This window comes from Engraulis encrasicolus, chromosome 18 (assembly GCF_034702125.1).
Source record: "Engraulis encrasicolus isolate BLACKSEA-1 chromosome 18, IST_EnEncr_1.0, whole genome shotgun sequence".
In the NCBI taxonomy this organism is placed as follows: domain Eukaryota; kingdom Metazoa; phylum Chordata; class Actinopteri; order Clupeiformes; family Engraulidae; genus Engraulis; species Engraulis encrasicolus.
The window spans coordinates 773,881-780,765 of NC_085874.1; positions in this window are offsets into that span (position 1 = coordinate 773,881).

Here is a 6,885-nt window from a genome sequence, read left to right on the forward strand (position 1 = left end):
TAAATTTAAAAATCTTAGTGATGTGGGACCAATGTGCTGTGGGACCATTGGGTCTTATTTTGAAAAAATGCAGAAGTCTTAGCAATGTGGGACCAATGGGCTGTGGAACCAATGGGCCGTGGGAACATAGAGCTGACCCCGGTGAGGCAGCTATTCCTCCGATCCTCCCATTTGTCTTCAGTGTCATTTGTTTCAAAAAACCCTCATATACATTTGATTTGTCTCTTTGGTCTTCTGTGGTGTCCACGACTTACTGGTGTCTGAACTTGTTACATTATTTGGCTTTTTGCCTTTATTTTGGGAGGATTGTTGAGGGAGGGACAGGAAATGAGTGGGGAGAGAGAGATGGGCAAGGGTCGGCAAATGCCAGCGTAGCAGCCCAGTGCCCTACCATTAGAGCCACGATAGGGCCCAAACCAGGCATTTTTGCATCGATCATCCCCCTGCTTTTCCACGGTGTTATGATTAGCTCAGTCCATTGTCTATAAGATAAACCAATGGGCATTTCCATATGGGCTGGTCTCTACGAAAAACAAAACAAAAAACAACTGCATCGGCCCCTGAGGAAAATGTCCCGTACGCCAGATTACCAATCCAGCCCTGAGAGAGATCCTAGGCTTCAGGTGCCATATTCCTGTCACTCTGCGCCTAAGTACTTCTCACAGACACCTATAAAATCAGATTTCACCACAGGGAAATCCCCCCATCAACACTGCCCTGCATGCCATGCAGCAGTGGATGAACTCATACAGACAGACGCTGCCATGTGTTGCCGACCACTTATCAGAGCGTCTATAAGAATTGATTATGTGTATTATATGTGTTCAGATACTTACCTATCAAATGTGCGCTCAGAAAACTGTAAAACACTGTATCGTGTTGCACCATCATCATAGGCGACTCTAGGTTCAGCTGGGGCCCCAAGCAAATATAAAAAAATGAACATTTGAACCAGAATCATCACTACTGGGCTGTTATTCTCTATCTAGAGCTTGGGGGCCCCACGCGACAGTCAGCCTAGCATGGTGACAAGATGCGCCTCTGACTCATGACTAAGACTACATACTGTCACAATGATTTGTTCAGCACACCATAACACAAAGTTTCATGTTACACTATCACGACTAAGACTATTACCGGTATATCATATGTATTATTATTTTGTCACAACAATTTTACCTTCCATCTCTTCATGGGTGTTGTTTCCTGTCTTCTGAGAGAGAGAAAGAGAGAGAGCGAGAGAGAGAGAGGCAGGCAGACAGACAGACACACACAGACAGACAAGCATAGAGATACAGTTAGGAAACAAGAGACACATTTTGAATGAAACACAGCTGGTGCTAATAATTCCCTATTCTTATTTAAAGTCAGCCGTAACGCTGCTGTCCTGCCCCACCTCTGAACCCTGTAACCCAATAAGTCTATCAATTACTTTGGTTCCCTCGGACACCTACATAAACAACAGCTGCGGGGTTTAACAAGCTGCTGCGTGCAACCTTACCGCGCACCGCTCAAGATGTCATGCCTCTCCGCAAATGCACTGACCCCGCTGATGAAAATAAGCGATCGTCCATGGCAACATGCAGAAGTTCTATTCAACCTAATTATGCTGAAAGGTCTTCCGGGTTTGATTACTTGCTATTTGGGAATGGAATACAAAGGTCATGTGGGTCTTTGGGTGCAGGTCACTTTCAATATTTGCACCACTAACACCACTTCATAACAACCAAAAAAAATGAATTGACGAATCGCTACTAATAATGACTAATTCACCATAAAAGAATAATGCTTTAGCAGGACGCTGGAGCCCAGCGCACAAAGCCTCCCACATTTGGGTTTGCATGCCCATGGAGACTAGAGCCAGGTTCGAGTGTGGCCTGGGTCGTTTACCGGCCCTACCGTGTCTCTCTCTCCCACTCCTTTCCTGTTATCTATTCACTGTTGCTATCAAATAAAGACATAGAAAAACCCTGAAATATGTATACATACATTATATAAATGAATAGTCAAGTCATGTCAAGTATAGTTTATTGTCAAAAATCTATGTAACAGGGTTAGCACAGAAGTTTGAAATTGTTTGACCAGTCTCCAATCAATTAAACTAAAACATATAAATAAGACATTGACAAAATTCTCTCTCTCTCTCTCTCTCTCTCTCTCTCTCTCTCTCTCTCTCTCTCTCTCTCTCTCTCTCTCTCTCTCTCTCTCTCTCTCTCTCTCATACAAACTAACATAATCAAACATGAATCTCTCTCTGACATTCACTCACAACACACAACACACAACATACATATTGGGTCAAAGACGAGGCACAACTTTTTCTTGTTTCGACTTCATGGGTGTTATGCAAATGTACTAATACAAGTGACTATGCCTGCAATCTAGACCATTTACATACTGAGGCCTACAGTCATTTTCACCTCAAGTGTATTATTTTTGGAAATAGGCCTATATCACTTGAAACACCAAAATGTCCTTCAGCGCAACATACCCCTACCTCTAAAAGGAATAAAACCTGTGGGAAAAAATCATTAATTTTCTGTAAACCGGAAATGTTACTGCTTTGGCATTCAAAGCGGATTCCAAAAAAGTTGGGACACTTGGTATTTTGTGAATAAAATAAAAATGCTGGCATTTTCAAAACATTCAATACGTTAATAAGGTAGAGCATTGCGTACAGACAAGATATCAGTTGTTAAAGTCAGCAGAATTGTTGTTTTGAGGTAATTATGTGATCATTTGAAATGTCACCCTTGCAACAAATCCCAAAAAAGTTGGGACGGGCCAATAAAATGCTTGTTATGTTTGATAAGACTACAAATACCACAAGGGAAGATACTTAACAGTTAGATACTTTAACTGATGCCATGATTTTATTCAAAAAATAGATATTTGGATGTGCGAGACTCGATTTCAGCAGCTCAACTGATAGGTGTGTTCTTCAACTTGTTCCCCTTATTGTTATGCTTAATATGTGGCATATCCTGACTGCAAGAGAACAATTTTGTCACCTGTTTACTCTTATGATGGAACCACATCATTGGAACATAGTAGAGATTGAAATCTGCCTCCATTATGGGGTAATATCTAAAGGCGGTACTCCAAAATATAATGCCTTGGTAGCTATGTATGCTGTTTAAAGTCTGTATATATCATTAAACATTCATTTTAATGCTCTACATGAGTGTTTCCCAACCTTTTTTGTCTTGTGTACCCCCAAACCTTTTCGTTGTGCCTTGAGTACCCTCTATGTCAGGTTCTATACCGCTTTCTCCATCCCAATGTAACTAAGCTCCATATATTTGTTAAATTTTATTTTTCCAAGTACCCCCTGCAGTGTGCTCGCGTACCCCTAGTCGTACACGTACCCCTGGTTGGGAAACACTGCTCTACATGAGTAAGAAGACCATAACCAAGGCACCTCTGCACCCCTTTACCGTCTTATTTGCTGTCTTTCAGACTGACTACTAAAACAAGCTGAAGTATTCATTTACTTCATAACCTGGAGGGTGCATGCCTCTTTCCTGGTTCACCAGGAAAGCATGACTCCATGATTTAAAAAAAAGGATGAAATATTTTCCATTCTGTAATCAGAGGACAGTTTCACATGTCTCCTAGGTCCATCTAGAATGAGCTTTGCCACTTGCAACTCTGTTTAATGTCTGCATCATGTGCAACATCAAGTGTTGTGTTTATGGTCATTTCTTCAACAGCTGTCATTGTTGGAGTGTCATAGTTTGCTTATTGACGATGAGTATGTCATGACCTCATAACTCGTGCAATGATTTCACAGAACTCTACGTTACGGAAATAGGCCTTATATGCCTGCAATTTTGATAATTCAATCTTTCTGTGTAATAAATCAGTAATTAGTCCCTCAAAATCTTCACTACTGAGCTCCACAGCCTTTCTGTGATGGTATTTTATTTGTGCATTAATGTTGGCAGTCAATATAGTTCCTTTTAAAATATTGTTCCTTGTGTTATTTTTAGAATTATCTAACTATACCAACATGTTTTGGCCACGTCCCAACTTTTTTGAGATTTGTTGCATGGGTCGAATTTTAAATGAACACATATTTCCCCCAAAACAATACTTTTGCCTCCATTTAACAGTTGCTATGCTGACCTTGTGACATTGTGCATCTTACACATGGAATGAATGTTTTGAAAATGGCAGCATTTTGCTTTTATTCACAAAATACCAAGTGTCCCAACTTTTTTGGAATCCGCTTTGGCATATTTGTACAAATGCCATCTTTGAAATATTAAATAATTTTCCATCATGCATGTTTCTTACTATCAATAATTACCTAAATACTATTAGTGCCCATTTTCTCAATCCTTAGTTTTCCCTCAGTGCAATGTTAATAAAACCTTTTGAATGAAACCTGTTTGAAAAAGAGATAAAGTTACTGCAGTCATGTCACCAATACAGCAACTTTGGAACACCCAAGGGGGTCCTTTAATGTACACATAATGCCTGTGTATTGTAACATTCTATGATAAAAATGTCTTAACAGAGAGGCAGCACATGACAGAACAAAGCTGAATGTCCTTCAGTACAAAACAGAAAACACAACATTGCAGTTACATTTGTCAATAAACAAAGTTATTAATATGTGAAAGTGAATAAGTGTAGGAATGCCTTGAAGTCAAGGTCAATATTACCTTTGACAAACCAATGGAGTAATTGTAAAAAGAATGGGCCAAACTAAAATATTTGTCTTTCAGTAAACGAATACTGTATTTTTACTTTATTTGATGTAATATGGCCTTTGGAGCAGGCACAGTGACAGTAAAATAGATCTTGGTTGATCAAAAGCATATCAGTAAGTGACTGAATGTTACAGATTGTCACTTACATGTCACAAAACTGATGGGCATAATGTCAACAACATCAACCTCAACCTCAACCTGGACTCCATCATTGTGACCCCAAAGCAAAGTCGCCAAAGACCTTGGTGTCATGATTGACGACGAGCTGTCATGCCCCAACTACATCAACTCAGTCACCCGGACCTGTCGATTCCAGATATCCAACGTGCGGAAAATCAAACCTTTGCTGACCCAATATTCTACACAACGACTTGTCCAGGCCACAGTCCTGTCCCGCGTTGATTACTGCAACTCACTCATGAGAGGTCTACCTTCTTGTGCGCTAAAACCACTGCAGATGGTCCAGAATGCGGCGGCACGGTTGACCCTTGTTCAGAGGTGTCAAAAGTAAAAGTAAAAGTAAAAAAAAGAAACAGTTTCCTTCCAACACAAATAACTTATCTGAGTAACCAGTAGACCTGTCTACTTGTCTTACGATCAGTTGAGTCTGCACTGGTTGGATCCAGTTTGTGGTGGGGCCTTGTTGGGTTTTCAGTGTTTTTCAGTATCAACAGTCCATCTATCTCATTAGGTGCAGTGGAGTAAATGGTGTAACAGCTATGTAATGACATGTGCTAGTGTTGTAATTACACCACAAATATACTTTTACTTTTACTTTTGACACCTCTGCCCATGTTACTCCTCTATTTATTGAGTTGCACTGGCTACCGATCGCCGCCTGGATCAAGCACAAGGCCTTGACCCTTGCCTACAAAACCATCGCAGGAACGGCCCCAGCTTATCTGATGGACTTACTAAAACCTTATGTTACTGGAAGAGAACTGCGCTCCTCCAGCACAAGCTGTCTGGCTCTGCCATCCAGTCGCTCTAGGTACTCCCAGTCAAGACTGTTCTCTGTTGTTGTACCCAAGTGGTGGAATGGTGTCCCAGAGGCAGCAAGACTAAGCACATCTCTTGCAGCCTTCAAGAAGCAAGTGTAGACTCTCCTCTTTCGTGAGTATCTACTAGACTGATGTTTGAGCTGACCTAGCCCCAGGCCAGACTCTTGACATGATATGTGTGTATGTGTGTGTGAGTGTGTTTTTACTCTAAATTTTTTTTTTAAAAACCCTTCTTTGCATCTGCACTTGTTGTTCTGTATATTTCCTGTGCACTTTGTATCTGCTAGCGATGTTGGCTATGATTATGTCCTCTTTTGAAAGTCACGTTGGTTATAAAGCGTCTGTCAAATGCAATGTAATTTAATAATGTAATAAGATAATGGGCAATTTGTATTTTTTGAGGGAGGGGGGATTGAGACAGACACAAATGAAATCAGTTTCACAGCAGAATTCACAATATTGTTCTTAGTTGACAATGGCATGGTTTTATACTGATTTTTTTTCCTCTCTAAAATATCAACACAACCATTTCCCACTTTATACATCCTTAATGGGAGCAGTAATTGAAATGTACAGTATATTACCAATTATGCTTTTTGTAGGTTTCCTTGTGTTGAAAAGAGCTCAGCTGTTGATGCAGATAAATATTGAAGTGAAATGTTGTTCAGGGGTGGGAAAGGAAAACAAACTATCCAAAAAAGTGAAAGGTGATTATAATATAATAGCTTGAAATAAGATGGATCAAGTCAGTAGAAGTCCATAATATATCACCTATATATGAACTAACTGATCAACTATTTTATATTTCCTTACATAATATGCACCTCACTCTCTTACATTGGATCATTTTAATTAACTCTTTGCCTCCCTACAATTTCAGTTGTGGCTACAGTCGAGCACCACCCTTGGTTATGTCCATTATCAAGCCAACACCTATGGTATCCTGCTCAAATGGAACATAAATGTACCACTGATGTGCTATATCCTAATTCTGCTACAGCTAATTTGATCAATAGAGATGAAAAACAAGTGAAAATGCATGCTTATTTCATGAAAAAAGGATAATTTATTTTGGAGAATGTCCTTCAGTGCAACATGAAATTTTGCAACAGATTATTTCGCTTAGCCTACTTTAACTGTAAAAAATATGCATTTTTTTATTTTTT